Genomic DNA, 18,240 nt, shown 5'->3' with positions numbered 1-18,240 from the left:
TCAGCACCCAGCCTGAGCAGGCCACCGCTGCACGATACTCCTGCTCCAGACACCCCTTGTGACCTCCACGCCCTCACGTCCTCACAGGAACACACAGCCTTCACATACATTTCAGGGGAGCTGGTCAGCAATGCTCAATGTTTTCTTTTGTTAGTTTATTTCTTGAGACAGGGTCTCTCTGTATAGCCCTGGCTGTCCTGGACTCGCTTTGTAGACCAGGCTGGCCTTGAACTCACAGAGGTCCACTTGCCTCTGCCTCCTGAGTGCTGGGATTACAGGCGTGCGCCACTGCACTCAGCTTTAGAAATGTTTTTGTTTGTTTGTTTGTTTGGTTGGTTGGTTGTATGGTTTTTCGAGACAGGGTTTCTCTGTGTAGCCTTGGCCATCCTGGACTCACTTTGTAGACCAGGCTGGCCTCGAACTCACAGCGATCCGCCTGCCTCTGCCTCCCGAGTGCTGGGATTAAAGGCATGCACCACCACGCCCGGCTAGAAAGAATGTTTTTATATGGCCTTCTGCTCTTGTTTTTTGAAATATTGGTGACTTGAGGGGAGAGATTGCCTCTAGTTCTCAAACTGGTGACCGGCCGGCAAGCTAAATTATGGAAGTCGCTTTCTCTCCCACAGTGTTTAGCTTCGGCTATGGCATTAACGAACATGTTCCTCTGAGCAACACAGATAAATCACCCAAAATTTGTCGAATTTACCAGTTTTCAGCAAGTTTTGCTGTAGTAAGAGACTGCCCCTAAGTATTGGTGGCTTATCACAACTAAGCCTTCTCTCTCTGCCACCATGTATGTCTGTCACAGGCCATGTGTGTCCCCACATCATGTGTTCCTTATCCTAGCAGCTCACCCAAGCAGAGGCCTTCACGTGAGACAATGCTATTATCAAGTGGAGGGAAGAGCCTGGACCAAAGCAGGTCACATGGCCAAATCTGCGTTGGAAAGGAAGGGTACTCCCCCCCCCCACATACACACAAGGGACCTCCTGGGCTGCAAGCGAGGCCTGAGTACTCCAAAGTGCAGGTAGCTGAATCCTCCTCAGCCAACGTCATCACAGCTGGAGCCTGTGATTCAGGAGACAAACTCTATCTTCGTCCTGAAGTTACAGGGTCCCTCAACCCCTCCTGACACCCCTCTCACAACCACAAGGTGTGCGGTTCTATCACACTACCTCATGCCCGTAAGACAAGGTCTCTCTCTGAGCCCAGAGCTTGTCAGGTTTTGATTAGGTTAGTTGGTCAGCAACCCTCAATGTTCACCCGTCTCTGCCCCTCTGCCCACTGAACTATGTCTCCGGCCTCCCAACATTTTTTTTTTAATATGGAAACCTTCACAAATGTGCACGTCATCCTTGCGCTGGGACCATGCTAATCTTCTCTGTATCGTTCCAATTTTAGTACATGTGCTGCCGGAGCAAGCACAGGTGGTTTTTTGTTTGTTTGTTTGTTTGTTTTTTTAAGCAGGGAAAATAGGTAAGATTTGGCTCCCAGGTTGTCTAGCGGCCCTTGGTGTTGAAGTATGCAAGGGGACCAACGGTTCGGTGCTCTTTGGGTGGTTTGTTTGGCGCTGTATAGCTCTGGACAGGGAATACTGCACAGAGCGTTGACCATTCAAGGAAGGAGGGTGCTCCCTCCGCCTCACTGCTGCGGCCACAACAGCCACATGCACGGGTGTCACGGAGAGGTACGTTGCACCACTCTCACCACTCTTGTCCTTTACAGTGGGAAGCCTGTCGCATCGAAGAGGACAAGTGAGCGTGCACTTCATGGGAGGAGGCCACGTGCAAAGAGCAAACGCTGCTGGCCCTGCATGCCTGCATGGGAGCTCCTCGGCCACACGAGTTTAGTACCAGGTGGGAAAACATACTCACACCTGCGATTTCACACTCATTTCCTTCAAACTGTCCGGGAGCTGGGCAGTGGGGAAGGGCTGCCTACTCCCTCACTGAGGAAGGACAAAGTCCTCACACGGAAGAAAACGGTGCCTCCCAGAGGCTCTGTAGTTCTTCTATATGCAATGCTGGACAGACAGCAACAGCCGACTTTTTTTCGTTTTCCTTTTTGAGACAAGGTCTCACGTCATGTCATAACTCTGCAGTGTGCTGGTCCACACAGTCTCACTCACACTATGTGGCTGACTGAAGTTGTCCTTGGCTTAAGGAGCTGCATGCCTGACCCCCAAAATACATTTAAACAACACTATATAACCAGCCACATATAAAAATACCTGGGGACAGGCTGAATGTGGTAGTTGACAGCTTTAATCTCAGCACTTAGAAGTGAAGGCAGCCAGGTCTCTGTGAGTTTCAGGCCAGCCTGATCTACCTAGTAAAACCCTGGTCTACATAGAGAAACCTTGTCTCAAAACAAGCAAAAAAGTCAACTGCCACAAAACAAACAAACAAAAAACAACAACAACAACAAAACGCAAATAAAACAAAAACTAAAACAAAACAAAAAAAAAACCAAAACCAAGGTCATGAGTTCAATTCCCAGCAACCACATGGTGGCTCACAACCATCTATAATGTGATCTGACGCCCTCTTCTGTTCATGCAGGCAGAGCACTGTATACATAATAAAAAACAAAAAAAACATAATTCCCATGCTCAGAGGCTGACACACAAGGATTCCGAGTTCAAGGTTATTCTAGACTCCAAAGTTAAACCCTGCCTCAAAAACAAAAATCAAACAAAGGAGGTCAAAGACCCATGCTGTAGTTTTCTTTGGGAATGGAGCAGCTGAGAGTAGCCCAGCAGGGAACGGAGAAAAGACAGTGACCAGGAGCACAGAGCGGATACAGCGGCTGATCTCAGGGGAGCAGACTCGGGAGGGCATACAGGCAGCAGGCTGAAAATGGCTATATTGGGACTTGGTGGACAGAGTGGGGTTTTATGCACCGCGCCTTAATTTTAGGTGAGAAACCACTTCACAATAACTGATAAAAAGCATTTTTTTAAATCAGCTTTTTAAAAAGCAGGGTTTAAAAAATCAAATAAAAAACTTTTTATCATTAACAACTGATAAAGATTGACCAGAGAAATGCAGCAATTATGAATGAACTGTAGAAAAAAAATTACAGAATGGGCGTGGTGGTGTACCCTTAATCCAAGCATTTGGGAGGCAGAGGCAGGTGGATTGCTGTGAGTTTGAGGCCAGCGTGGTCTACAAAGTGAGTCCAGGACAGCCAGGCCTACACAGAAAAAAACAAAACAAAAAAGAAAAAACCTGTCTAGAAAAACAAAAAACAAACAAATTACAGGTTTCATCATAAACTATCTTGAGTCATTGTTTCTTGTGTTAATCATTGTGAAGTCCTTCGCATTTACATAAGGAGGCGTACAGGGACCCCGAGCGCTAGCTTCAGGGGGTCTAATGGTCTCTGGCCTCATTGGGCAGTACATACACATTAAAAATAAATAAAATTAACAATCAACAGAAGATCAGTGTGAATGTGCATACTTAAATTAGGGTGTGACTTCAACATGAGAAGAGACCTTGGCACCCGGAAGTGACAGGTAGGAGACAAAATTGGAAATTTTTTTCATAACGAGCCTTTTAGTAATATATTCTGTTTTTCCTATTGTTTGGTTCAGTGGACAAACTGGTGACCTGAGTTAGATGCCTGGAGCCCACATAAGTGTGCAAGGAGAGAACCAGCTCTACAGAGTTGCTCTTTAGCCCACTCACACGCACCACGGCACACACATACCCACAGGACATCGGACCCACCCATCTCACATACCGGTAATTAATATATACTGATTTTTAAAGATTTGCTTTTTTTAAATTTATGTCTGTGTGTCTGTGTGCCATGTGTGTTCAGCTGCCGCAGGTTAAAGAGGGTCTCAGACCCCTTGGAACTGGAGTTATAATGGTTGTCAGCCATCAGTGTGCCACGGTGCACACCTGTGATCACAGTACTCAGGAGGCAGAGGTAGGAAGGAGGACTTCTGTGGGTTCAAGGCCAGCCTATGGCCTGCACAGTAAGTTCAGGCCAGTCAGGGATATATAGAAAATCTTATCTCAACCAACACACACACACACACACACACACACACACACACACACACACACTTGTTTCATTGTCTTTGTTTTTTGTACCACTGACATTTTAGGGAGAGATGTCAGGTATCTTTTCTCACAAAGACTTATTTTATTTTATTTTTTATGTGCATTGGTATTTTGCCTGCATATTGGTCCATGCGAGGGTGTCAGATCCCCTGGGACTGGAATTACAGACAGGTGTGAGCTGCCATGTGGTTGATGGGAATTGAACCCGGGTCCTCTGGGAGAGCAGCGAGTGCTCTTAACCACTGAGCCATCTCTTCAGCCTGAGATGTCAGTTTTTAAAATGTGTATATTATTTTTATTTGTGAATATGAGGGGAGGACACATTTGTGGGATGACCGCTGGAGCTAAAAGAGGGCACTGGGTCCCCAGAGTTGGAGTTGGTGACCTTGAGCTGCCAGATATGCACACTGGGAACAGAACTCACATCTTCCGCAAGAGCAGCAGGCATTTCTGTTATGGAGCCATCTCTCCAGCCCATTGGCTCTGGGTCCTGATCCTGGATTCTGGGTCCTGATCTTCATGGGTCCTCGTCATGGGCCCTGGGTCTTGGGTCCTGAGCCCTCAGTTCTGTCTTGGGTCCTGGATCTTGGTCCTAGCTCTGGGCCCTAGTCATGTATTTTGAGTCCTGGGTCCTCAGTCCTGGGCTGAGTCTTGGTCCTGGGTCTGATCTGCTAGTGTTTGCAAATGGACAGAAAGATAGGGGAATGGTTTTTAAAATGTTGAATGGATATCAATTGTGTGTCCTGATTCAAACAGCACACTTAAAAGTGTATCTGCCAGTCAGGTGAGTGGGTGGAGCACTGAGTGCTTGGGGCAAAAGCAAGTGACCCTCTAGCAACCACACTCGGATCAAGTTCATGCTCTTTGTGCCAAGTTTGCATCTTTTAGAAGTCCTAAGTGAGAGGATGGTGAGCATCTGCTTTCTGACTCCTGAGCTGGGAAGTGGGTGGCAGAGTGAGACGGGCCAGAGGCCAGGCAGTGGTAATGCAGAGCGATGAGACAGTAGGAAGCTTTCCATAACAGTTTGTAAATGACAACCAGGAAGAATAAATCTCATCACAAACAGCAAGGGAAGGAGGGAGGGAGGGAGAGAGGGAGGGAGGGAAGGAGGGAGGGAGGGAGAGAGGGAGGGAAGGAGAGGAAGAAAAGGAGGGAGGGAAGGAAGGAGGGAAGGAAAGGAGGGGGAGGGAGGGAAGGAGGGAGGGAGAGAAGGAGGGAGGGAAGGAGAGGAAGAAAAGGAGGGAGGGAAGGAAGGAGGGAAGGAAGGAGGGGGAGGGAGGGAGGGAAGGAGGGAGGGAGAGAAGAAGGGAGGGAAGGAGAGAGAGAAGGAAGGAGGGAGGAAAGGAGGGAGGGAGAGAAGGCTGGAGGGAAGAAGGGAGGGAGGGAAGGAAAGAGAAAGAAAGGAAGGAGATGAGGGAAGAAGAGAGAGGGAAGGAAGGAGGAGGGAGGACAAGGACGGAGGAGGGAGCAGGGAAAAGACAGGAGAGGGAGGAAGGACAGAGGGAGGGAAGGACAGAGGGAGGGAAGGAGAGGAAGAAAAGGAGGGAGGGAAGGAAGGAAGGGGAGGGAGGGAAGAAGGGAAGGAAGGAAGAAAAGAAGGGAGGGAGGGAAGGCAGGCAGGCAGGAAAAGACAGGGCTCCTGTGCTCCATTTCTCACTGGCAACTCCTTGGGCATGTAGGGTAAAAATAAACTCATGTTTGAGAAACAGGAGAAGGGAGAGACCTGGTATTCGCATTTCCCCAAAGAACGCTGATGCGGTCAGACACAGCAGAGGCTCAAAGAACTCAGAACCTGATCTACCTGGAAAAAGCCTGGTGTGTATAGTCTTTGTAATAATCAACGTCTGACAAAAGGTCTTAATTATTCTGCTTTTGCGTTTAAAAATATGATTTACTTTAAATTTCTGAAAATATTTTTCTTTGTTTGTCTCTTAGTTTTCACTTCAGGATTTATTTCCTATCCTTGTTTTGAGTGGAAAACTCCAACCAAACCTCTATTTACAATATTAGAATTCCTAGCTGTTCCTCTATCGCAATTTGGAGTAATTTCATGTTTTTCTTTTGGTTTCCATTTAGGAGATGCATGGGACAGGGTGGGGCTTTGACCGCCTGGATGCCTGAGTTTGTCACTTATTTCCCATGCTCCAGCCGAGTGTGAAGCCATCAGGAGTGTCCTGTTCCACTCACTCTCTCCCACACTTCCTTCACTAGCTGTGTTTTCCTTCCTCTTTCCTGTGAAAGCTTTTAAGGAACGAATGGATGAAGCTGTGTCTTTTTATTTAACTACTGCGCCATCAGTATTCACAAGGACACCACAGGAAGATTTAAAACACAATACCCTGCTTTAATGACCACAAATGCAGGTTTTTAAAACCTGGGTTTTCCTTTCCCTCTTTCCTCCCTCTCTCTTCCCCTGAACATCCCCACACTATAGAGGCATGGTCTCTGAAAACATAAACTATCCCATGCTCTCATATTAAGAAGCCTAGGTCGGAGGCTTGAAGGATTGGAGCTACAGGTAAGAACACCTGCTGCTCCTTCTGAGGAGCCAGGTTTGGTTCCTAGCACTCACAGAGGCTCACGATCATCTGTAATTCCAATTCCAGGGGATACAGCACCTTCCTCTGGACTTCAAGGACACTGAGTAAGAATGGATCCTACCTGCATACATGCAGGCAAAAACATCCTAAAATAAGAATATTTTTCTCTTTAAATATGAAATCAACCCCAGACCTTCACTCCACAGTTCGTAGGCCAGGCAATGCCTTGTCAGTGTGAGGGTAACACACTGTTGACGTGAGAGGCCTGGATGCACTTGCAGGGCATGATGGGTGATATCATACCAAGACCATCCAGAAGGTCTGTAAGCAGGGCAAAGGCTGCAGGGGACAGGGCAGCCTCTGGGCAGGGACTTCACCGGGCTCTGACTGGGTTTACTATATGACTCTGCAAATATTAAATATAGCTACATGAACCACAATATGAAATTCCAGTCCCGAAACCTGGTGTCAGGCATAACAATTTGTTCCCTCTCCTTCGCTCATGAATAACAAAGAGTCTCCCCTCCTCCTGGAGGCACGCTGTACACTCGGCTTAGCATATGTTTTCCGAGTGTTGTGAGGTGTGTGTTTATCTTGGAACTAACTTGTCTGTCCTTGTAGCCAGGAAGACATTTGCCCCCCCTCCCCGATCTGACTCATGCTAAGGTACACAACAGCTGACAAACTAGTGACCTCACAGGGGACAGGTGGACTGTGTGACTTTGAACACTCATGCGGCTTGCAGGACAGCGGATAGAGCACAGGGTGGGTCCCGCTGTCTGGAGTTGAAAACAGTGGCCATGTCACTTGTTCTGCTCAAAGCTCGCTCTTTGCAATAGTTGAGGCCACCATTCTGCCTCCTGCTATATATCCGTACGTGTCTCTCTTTTTTCTTTTGGTTTTGTTATGAGACCAGGTCACTCTAGTAAACCCTGAGTATTCTAGAACTTTCTCTGTAGACCAACCTGGTCTCCAAGGCACGCAGATCCACCCCCGGCCCCCTTTCTGTGTCCTGAGGGCTGGAATTAAAGGTATTCACCATTACAAGTGGTTTGAATGTGTACTTGTTTATAATGAAAATATAACCCGTGCTTCTGGTAAGAGTCACAGGGCATTCTGCTAAAAGCTTCAAGTGTGATCACATTTAATCTTCACCAAGCCCGTGGGGTCCCTATCACTGCCTCCACTTTGCAGTCAGGAAAAGGAGGACCTCAAAGGCCTCAGAATGCTTACCTTCAATTATCCTTCCAGAAAAAACAAGGAATCATGATAAGAAGGGAACAAAATAATGGTTATATAAGCTAATTAATATAGTGGACCTAGATAATGGTGGAAACAGTAAGTAGAGGCTTTTGTAATGAGGAAAAATATTAAGTGTTCACAACAAATGAACAGACTGGTGTGTATAATTTTCTGAATACCCAAAGGTAGGTTGGAAAAAAGAGACAACACTATCTGTCTAATAAAAATGGAAAGAGGTTTATGTAGCAATAATTTAAAATAGAGAGATCAAATTAAAAAACAAAAAAAGTCTGAAAAATAAAAACATTACAAGAAAACAGTATTTACAGGCCCAACAGAACAGCTGCACAGGAACTCTGGGAAGTTGTGACAGCATGCGCAAGGCCTGAGCAAGCTGCAGCCAGACCACGTCAGCATGCAGGCAGGAGGCAGCCACCCAGCCACCGAGTCCCACCTGGCTGAGGAGCTATTGGCGTCTGATAACAACCGGGAGGAAAGCTAGTTTTCTTTTTCTTTCTTTCTTTCTTTGAGACAAGGTTTCTCTGTGTAGTCTTGGCTATCCTGGACTTGCTTTGTAGACCAGGCTGTCCTCGAACTCACAGCGATCCGCCTGCCTCTGCCTCCTGCGTGCTGGGATTAAAAGCGTGCGCCACTACTCCTGGCTGCAAGACATGTTTATATAGTCCTTCATTTACACAACTAAAAAGCCAGTAGCCAAAGAAGAAACAAAGAAAAATGGGGGTCAGCGCCTGAGAAATGACAGCCAAAGTTGTCTTCTGGCCTGCATATACACCCACATGCAACTCACGCACACACAGGCAGGCACACACACACACACACAGACGCACATGCACGCACTGGGGCTGGCTTACACTTACAGAAGGCTAGTCCATTTTCATCATGGCAGACAGACACGGTGCTGGAGAAGGAGCTGAGAGCTTTACTTCCTGTTATCCAGGCAGCAGGAAGAGAGACACTAGGCCTGGCACAGCCCACCCGCAGCACACACCTCCAACAAGGCCGCACTAAGCCTCCCAAATAATCCATCAACTGGGCACTAAGCTTGCAAATACGTGAGGCTGCTTAGACCATTCTTGTTGAAGCCACCACAGAGGGCACACCATGACCACGTCAGAAGAGCCACCTTCCGTTCATCACATCTCTGAGAGGCAGAGGCCACTGACCTGTCATCTAGCCACGCACTGTGTCCACACGGTGCCTGTGTCACCCCAAGTGCCCTTGCAAAGCTCAGGGTCTCCATTACTCAACATCCAAACTGAATCTGTGCAGGCTGCTGACAACTTTATAACAAGGTTCTCTTCTTTAGATGTTTCTCTGTGTGTGTGTGTGTGTGTGTGTGTGTGTGTGTGTGCGCGCGCGCGCGCACATATGTGCAGACCAGACAACAACCTGTAGACTCTTTCTCTTCTTCCATCACAGGATCTAGGATCTATGGAGGCGAGCACCTCTGTGGCTGACACATCTCAGTGATGCTTTACTTACTCACGTACTTTTCATTGTATCTGCGTTAGCGCTCTGACTCTCCCCTCGTTAAGCCCTTGTCGGATGCTTCTCTTGCTATAAGTTACACACGTGGTGGCCAGGATATGTAGAACTTACATGGTCATCTCAGTACTCAGAAAAAAGGCTTTTTGACAAACTCTAACATCTCTTTACGTAAAAACTACTGAAGAAACTCAGAGTAGAAGGAACATATCGCAAAAGATGTAGAAATATCTATGACTATATATGTTCATTATAATATATTACATATATGCAATATATTAAATGGGGGAAATTCAAAGCATTCTCACTAAGTCAGGAAGGAGACAAAGGTGTCCACTCTCCACTTTTACTCAACAGTACAGGAAACCCTAGTAAGAGCAGAAAGACAGGAGACACCCGTAAAGGGCAGAAACGGGAAAATAAGTCCAAGCATCCCCCTTTGCAGATGACAGGGTTCTATACACAGGAGGTCTAAAGACTCTCCAAATTGATACTTTCAGCAAAGTGGCAGGACCCAAAATTCACATCCCAACATCAGTAGCCCTCCTATATAACAATGGCAATCATACTGAAAAAGAAAACCAGGAAAATAATCCTGGTGACAACAGCCTCAAAAAATAAAACACCTCAAACTAGCTCTAACCAAGGGAAAGCAGGACCTCTAAATGAAACTTTTAAAACACTGAGGAAAAGCTGGGTGTGGTGGTGCACGCCTTTAATCACAGTACTTGGGAGGCAGAGGCAGGAGGATCTCCGTGAGTTCGAGGCCAGCCTGGACAGAGTTCCAGGACAGCCAGAGCTGTTACACAGGGAAACCCTGTCTTGAAAAACAAAAAGCAAACAACAACAACAACAAACTACTGAAGAAAGAAATTGAAGAAGACACCATTAGTGGGAAGGTCTCTCCTGCTCGTGGGTCTGTAGGGTTAATATTGTGAAAATGGCCATCCTACCAAAGCGGTCCACAGACTCAATGTAATCCCCATCAAAATCTCAGTGACATTCATCACAGAGATAGAAAAAATAAAAAATGTATATAGAAACAGAAAAGAACCTGAGTAACCTAGACTGTTCTAACCCTAAACGGACACTGTGCAAGGACTCAGCCGCTACACCCCAGAGCCAGGGTGAATGAACCAGCACGACACGGGCACAGATCACGGGAAGAGCAGAGGTCTCAGACAGAGGCCACACACGGCAGTCACCTGACCGAACAGCTGCAGAAAGAGAAACAAAGTAGTAGACCCTTGTATCTTACCCTTCACACAACTCAACCTCAGGCGGCTCAAAGCCATTTGACCCGGGAGTCTACAGTCGCTAAAAGGGAGTACATTTTAAGACAGAGGCATAGGTAAAGATTTCCTGAGCAGGGCTGTACTCCTCAGGAAGGAAGGCTAATAATGGGCAAATGGGACCTCCTCGTATTAAAATGTTTCTGTAGAGCAAAGGAAACTTGTCAAATGAAGGGACGGTAAAAAAAATAAAATGAGTAAATCTTTGCCAGCTATACACCTGCAAAGGGTTAGCATATAAAATATACAAAGAACTCAAGAAACTAAACAAGCAATCCAATGAAAAACTCACCTATAGACCTGAACATAGTTTTCAAAACAGACAAAACGCAAATGGCTAACAAAGACTTTTAACTTTTCAACATCATTAACCACCAGGAAAATGTTATACTATTTGGGATTGATTCCCGCAGTCAGAATGGCTTCCCATTAAGAAAGCAAACCACAACAAGTGCTGGTGAGGATGTAGGGAAAGGGGGGGCCCTTATCCATTGCTGTCTGGTCACGATGGAAATCAATGTGAAAATTTCTCCAAAGGCTAAAAATAGAACCACCATATGACCCAGCTCTGCTATCCTTGGCATCTGTCCAAAGAACTGCAGCTCCTACTAGGAGGATCTATGTTCACTGCTGCCCTACTCATAACCGCTAGGAAAGGGACAGCAACCTAAATGCCCATCAATCGATGATCAGATAATAAAATATGGTACAAATACACAATGGAATTTTAAATTTTTTTAAATTTTGTTTTGTTTTTAGAGACCGGCCCTGGACTCGCTTTGTAGACCAGGCTGGCCTTGAACTCACAGCGATCCACCTGCCTCTGCCTCCTGAGTGCCGGGATTAAAGGCGTGCGCCACCACCGCCCGGTCACAATGAATTTTAAAACTTTAAAAAAAAAAAAAAAAAAAAAAAGCCTAATCAAGACCTTTGTAGGAAAATGCATGGACTCAGTAGACGGCATATTAAAAGAAGTGACTTAGGAAAAGACAAACGTTGCTCTCATATGTAGGTCCTGCCTTCAAAGTTTTAAGAGTTATGTGTTGAATTTGGAGCTGCTGGGAGGTCCAGATGCTGAAGAGAGCTCACAGAAGGGAAGGAGGGAAGAGTTCTCAGCAGAGGGAGGGGCTGGTGTAACACAGGGGAGCAGCTAGAAGAGACCCTGGGGTCAAAGGCTTACGCAGGATGAAATAGGGGCAGGCAGGAGAGCGAGGAGGGATGAAAAAGTCTTACAGAAACCCAGGTTTATAAACTAATAATAATAATAAAAGAAGACATTTGAACAGAACTGTCTTGCCTATAGATAATGCTTCACCTCAAAATCACGGGTTTTTAAATGGAAATCTTCAGGTTAGGCATGAGTCACTGGACAGAGACACGCTCGAGGCATGGTTGACCCAGGTTGTCCACAACACCTAGGTGGCAAGGCTCTGTTGCTGAAGATCCCATACGCAGATCTACCTTGGACTGGCAGGGACCTTCTGTTCTGCTGACTAGCTCTCATCACATCAGAGAGTACTATGTAAGGTCACGGGAGAAAGGTCATCAGAAGACCTACCCAGCGGTTAGTGGATTCCCAGGTCACCAGAAGACCTACACAGCAGCAGATCTGCACGCTACCATACCAACAAGTATCTTTTGGTGCAATAGTGGCATGGCTGTTGTTGGAGATAAACTGACCTGTTGGCGTACTTTTAAACAACTATTTTTATTTTGGGATCCTTAACTTTCTATCTCTCTTCTCCATGCCAATCCCTTCCAACAGCCTAACACCAGGTAGGAGAGAAAGAAAGTTAGTGGGAAGAGGGGGCATTGTTTTCCTTAGCTGCTTCCTGCTGTTTAGGGTCACCTGGTTCCTTGGGGCAAGTCCAGTCCTTGTTTCAGGACCTCTCCAACTTGCTATGTCACAGGGCAGCAACAGCAACCAGGAGCAGCAGAGGGAAGCACCAGCAGCCGCCTTCTTTCTCTGATCCCTCAGTCTCCCTTTGCGCCTGGCTTTTCTCCCCACTGACAAAGACCACGCCCCCCCCCCCACGAGGCAGTTCACAGCTGACAAACATCACGTGTCCTCTCAGGAGTCAACTATCAGCTGTGGACAAACTGGAGCAGCCCCCATATCCCACACCTGGGATTAAAGGGAAAACATGTTTACATCCACGATACTAACCACGTTAAAAACATGCATACACTTAAACAATTAAGTCAGATGAGTGGTGGTGGTGCACACCTTTAATTCTAGCACTAGGGAAACAGAGGCAGGCAGATTCTTTGAGTTTGAGGCCAGCCTGGTCTACAGAGTACAGGACAGGCAAAACCCTATGCTAAAAAACAAAACAAAAAGTTGAGGCTGCTCCTCAGGAAGGAATCCAGATCTGGTCTGTACGTCTAGCCAAAAGCCCATAATTAGGGAGGTCATCAGCCCTAGAGGGGAACTCACCATGATTGTGCTGATAACGGACATGCTGTTAAACTGCCTGCTACATATTTATGGTTTTACGAACAGATTAGTGTTCCTTTCAGCCTTGGTCTCTGCAGTGGCCTCAGTCAATGGAAAGGTAACTGGCAATGAGCTGAGAGTGGTGATTGCTGAGCACGCAGCCCTGTCTGGGGGTTTCTATGTGCCCTCTGCACAGGATTTCTTAGCCTAAAGAATTGTAACTGAGAGCCGGGCATGGTGGTGCACGCCTTTAATCCCAGCACTTGGGAAGCAGAGGCAGGTGGATCACTGTGAGTTCGAGGCCAGCCTGGTCTACAGAGCGAGTCTAGGACAGCCAATGATACACAGAGAAACCCTGTCTCAAAAAACAAAAATAAAAAATAAAAATAAATTAATGAATTAAAATGAAGAAAGAAAGAAAGAAACTGAGAGTGCCACACCACATGCACGTTACCTGCACTGTAGCGCCCTTCGCTCTCTCTGGCTAGGTTTGGTTTGAAGTCTAATTTCGCAGATGTCAGAATCCACTCTCTTGATAAAATGACACACCCTTTGACTCTTAGTCTGTGGTATCTTTGCCAATGGGGCCTGTTTCTTAAAGACAGACGAGTGTTGTCTGAAAAAACAGACCTAATTTTTTAATCCAGTCACCTAATCTGAATTTCTTAATTGGTGAGTTGAGCTCACATCCACTTACGGTTATAACGGAACAATGTTTAATAATTCGCATAGTTCTGTTGGTCATTCTTCAGGTTGGTTTGGTTACGGTTTTCTTACTTTCTCCTTCTATCAGTATTAGACATCGATAGATTGTTCCTTAGCTTTCTGTTGTGTAACACTGTCTCTGAGGAGATGTCAATAAATTGTCTATTTGCCTCGATAGAGAACCGATGAACTTGGTGAACCAACGAGGTCCACTGGGGTCACTCACGGGGTGTGGGGGAGGGGTCGTCTGATCGGAGCAGGAACAATTCGAAGGCTCAGCATTAGCAAAAGCCCACCCCAGTTGATGAACCCTGAAACCTTGGAGTCACTACGCAGCTTCCGGGCAGGTGGACAGGTTGGAGAGAGTCTCTTCCGGGAAGCTCAGCCGCTGGTTTCTCCCTGTATGGACAGTCTGTCTGGTCTCTCTTCCCAGTAACTCTTGTCTCATCAGGAGTCTGACAGCTTTTATAAACTTTACGTGTTGTTATTTTGTCTCCCCCCGCCCCCCAGCTGAGGACTGAACCCAGGGCCTTGCGCTTGCTAGGCAGGCACTCTACCACTGAGCTAAATCCCCAACCCCATGTTATGTGTTGTTGAGACAGGGCCTCACCATGTCGGCCTGGCTGGCCTGGAAATCATAGAACTCCTCCTGCCCCTCTAATCTCAAATGCAGGGTTTAGAGGGGTGCGCCACCATGCCCAGTTTATCTCTTTAGTCTTAGTGAACCTCCCTTTAAAGTATGACTTGCCTCTCAGGTTTGCTGGTTTTATGTCTCCTTTAGAACCTCTTGAATCAAAGGAACTTACTACAAAGCAATCCCCTTCCTTCACCAACGCCCCTCACGCAATGAGATGCTCACTTTCCTGTGCTCTCGTGTGCGGACTGCCTTGCTCTTCCTGAGCTAAGCATCAGATGTACCGCCCTACTTCTGCCCTAATTGACTGCAGCCTCCAGGCAGGTGCTAAACTCTACAGGCAGGGAAGGCTGACCCGCATCTATGTGTGTTGGGTAAACACTTTCCAGTGTGGTTTCTTTGGGGTCCCCCAGGATCCTGAAGGTAGCTAGCTCCTAATCCATGCTCTATATGTAAGCCCAATAAAAGCCCTTGGTTCCCCAGTGGGAACTTTGGTGGATTTGATCTGTGAGTTGTCACTAAAACTTTACAAGGAAGAAGTAGACACTGCTTATGCCTTTCCAGGGAAGGAATTCTCAAACAAATGGAAAACTTTAGGAGCTTTCTGCGTGACCAGTTCAGGACAAAAGTAAGTTTAGAAATGGTGTGCTATTTCACTGAACCCAAAGATACCGAAATAGGTAAAATGCCAGATCAAGATTTCACAAGTTCCCTGAAAGAGGGAACAGAAAACAAGTGAATTCATGCAGGACCCGGAAAGGAAAGCCAGCAACACAGGGAAAGGAAGCAAACTCTAGGAAATGATCAGCTTGGATGAAAACATCAGCGAGTAAATAAAGTGTCTAAACATTAGAAATGGAGCCAGGCTGTGGTGGCGCACATCTTTAATCCCAGCGCTCTGGAGGCAGAGGCAAGTGGATTGCTGTGAGTTCAAGGCCAGCTTGGTCTACAAAATGAGTCCAGGACAGTCAAGGCTAACACAGAGAGACCCTGTCTCAGAAAAAAAGAAAGAAAGAAAGAAAAGAAAAGAAAAGAAAAAGGATTTATCAGGCTGACCTACAATACAGCCTGGGTGGCCCAAGGTTGGCCGTCTCAAGAAACCTGAGAAAGGCTGCGAATCCAGTAGCCAGTCAGCCCACAAGGCTAGAGGCCTCAGCAGTCGGGCAGGTGCTGAAGAGCCTTAGAATTCCTAGAGAGCCCCTGGTCCGGCTGGTCCTCAATCTGCACTGGAAGCTGGAAGAAGCTGGGTCAGTATCGGCGGAATGATGAGCAATTGGGTAGATGAGCTTGCTAGCAGGCAAAGGCAAGCAGGCGAAGTTTCCTTCTTCCATTTCAAACAGTCAGAGCAAGAAAATCCATCCTGGAGCTCGGTAGCGGCCTATTATTTGATTCCAGACCCAGCCAAGTTGACAACCAGATAAACCACCACAGGGAAAAAAGACGCACCGCTAAGACAAGGAAAGGAAACACTCTCCTGAAAACTCTCCTGTGGCCGAGGAATCCTGGTCCCAGAGTCAATTCCCCCGAGTCCTCCGTGTTGTGGGAGTAGTCGTGGAAGCAGAAGAGCAATGGTCACACAGCTGCGGGCGGCCCCTTAGGGTCCGGATGCAGAGCGCAGAGCAGCAGTGGTCACACAGGAGTGGAGAGCCAACCTTGGACAGCCTAGAGGATGAAACAGTACGGGAATCAACCAGAAATCGTGACTTCTGAGATCCACACCCCGAAAGGACCACTGTTAACACATGAATGCACACATTACAAACACATTTGGAAGCTCTTGAGTGCTCTGTAAGTATGTATTACCTCCTGCCTCCTGCTTACTCCGAAGTAGGAAGGTCTGGTAGATCCGTGGAGCTTTTTCTAGTGCCTGGAGAACTCCCATGATGCCTTAGTTTCTAACTCATGTGCCGTCAACCTATTAGGAGAACATTCTATTCGGGGCAGCTTCTTTTATCCTTAAATCTGCCAAATGACTTTTAGCTAAGTAGCCACCAAGTGCAGAGGTGTGTGTGTGTGTGTGTGTGTGTGTGTGTGTGTGTGTGTGTGTGTGTGTGCACGTGTGTCTATGTGTGTGTGTTAATTTGTAAAAGAACCCTGTAGATCTCAGAATATTTTATTTGGATCACATCCTAAAAGGTAAATTGAACACGAAGTCCAAGTCACCACCATCGTACAAGGGGAAGGGGACACGCTCCGTGGTTTGATTCCCACACTAGCGCCACACAGTGCAAGACTGGGCCTCGACTGGGCCTTTGGAACGTCACCTCTGGGTCTCAACCTAAAGAAGGCCCCTTTCCCCTCAGAACGCTGGCATTTTGTGTTATTCCAGAGGGAGCCCCCCCCCCAAGTCATTATCTTAAAACCCCGATCGTCTCAGCATTCAGGGGGATCTGAGTTTGAGGCCAGCCTATTGTACGGAGTTCCAGGACAGCCAGGGCTACACAGACAAACCCCACCTACAAAAAAACATAAAGAAAACAACAAAGCAAACAAAAACCTTGTGGTTCTGAGCAAGTGTCTTAGTTTCTTTCTTTCTTTCTTTCTTTCTTTCTTTCTTTCTTTCTTTCTTTCTTTTTTTCTGCTGCTGGGATATAGTACCCTGGGAAAGCGACTTACAGTGGGAAAGGTGAGCTCTGGCTAGAGCTCAGGTCTGTAAAGGCAGCTGCGGCAGCTCTTCCGACCTCTGCAGCCAAGTCAACCCCTCACAGGCACACCCAGCGGCCTCCCAGCGCTCCTATATTGCCTCAAGTCCACGTTCAGTGGTTAGCTGCAGCTCACCTCAGCCTTGGCCTCCTACTTTCTGAAACAAATCCTGACTCCAAATCACCTCAGGCATAAATGTTTCAGTATGTCATTATAAAAGACACATATTTCAATATAGAACCTTTCATAACTCAATCTTTACATTTTTGTAATAAATTTCACGCAACCTAGTTGCCAATTCAAACCGAATCCATTCATGAGGCAAGGCTCCACTCTGCATCCTAGGAAAGACAATGTGGTTTGCTGTTTCTAGAAGCAAAGCAAATTTAAAATAGAGTAGAGGAAGTGCTGCCTACCTGCCCTCCTGAGGACTCTAACTGCAGCTTAGCCTTGGGGGCAACAACAATAAAAGACCCTTAGCCAGTGAGGCCAGAGTGTCTCATGGAGCTGAGCTCAGACCCTGGCCAGGCCTCTGGAGAAGGCTGAAGAGCTTGGAGGTTCTCTGCTAATCTAACTTAGATCCCTATAGCACCATCAAAGAACAAATGCAGTCAGGTGAGGCAGAGGCAGGTGGATCGCTGTGAGTTCGAGGCCAGCCTGGTCTACAAAGTGAGTCCAGAAGAGCCAAGGCTACACAGAGAAACCCTGTCTCAAAAAACAAAAACAGAAAGAAAGAAAGAAAGAACAACAAAAACCAAACCAAAATACAACAACTTTTTAGTTTTTAAGGTAATTTTTTTAGGGGCTCATCAAGTTGTATATGTGTGTATCTATCTATCTATCTATCTATCTATCTATCTATCTATCTATCTATCTATATTTGTGTATATATATTACATATATATTTGTGCATACACACGTATACATATATGTAACAATAATAATCAAGGAAAAAAGGCTATTACTTTGGGAGTGGAAGGACATGAAAGGGGTTCAAGAGCTGAAGGATGGAAAGGCAGCGGAAATGATGCAATTTTATTTCAATTAAAAACATAACTTAAAAAATTGTACTAGAGTTCTGGGTTTCTTTCTCATTTTACTGTAAGTAAGAGTTCTTTACTTTTTAAAAATAGTTTATTTTTCTAGGACTTCCTAAGACTTTCAA

General features: G+C 46.4%; 1 non-coding gene across 1 annotated transcript; it reads right to left on the bottom strand.

Annotated features, from left to right (window-relative positions):
- Positions 1–1,318: 1,318 nt before the first annotated feature.
- LOC127193515 (U6 spliceosomal RNA) lies at positions 1,319–1,425 on the bottom strand. Its single transcript, XR_007831156.1, has one exon. It is a non-coding gene; the product is annotated as a U6 spliceosomal RNA (small nuclear RNA).
- Positions 1,426–18,240: the final 16,815 nt, after the last annotated feature.

This window comes from Acomys russatus, chromosome 8 (assembly GCF_903995435.1).
Source record: "Acomys russatus chromosome 8, mAcoRus1.1, whole genome shotgun sequence".
NCBI classification, from domain to species: Eukaryota; Metazoa; Chordata; class Mammalia; order Rodentia; family Muridae; genus Acomys; species Acomys russatus.
This window is presented reverse-complemented; position numbering and strand designations above follow the sequence as displayed.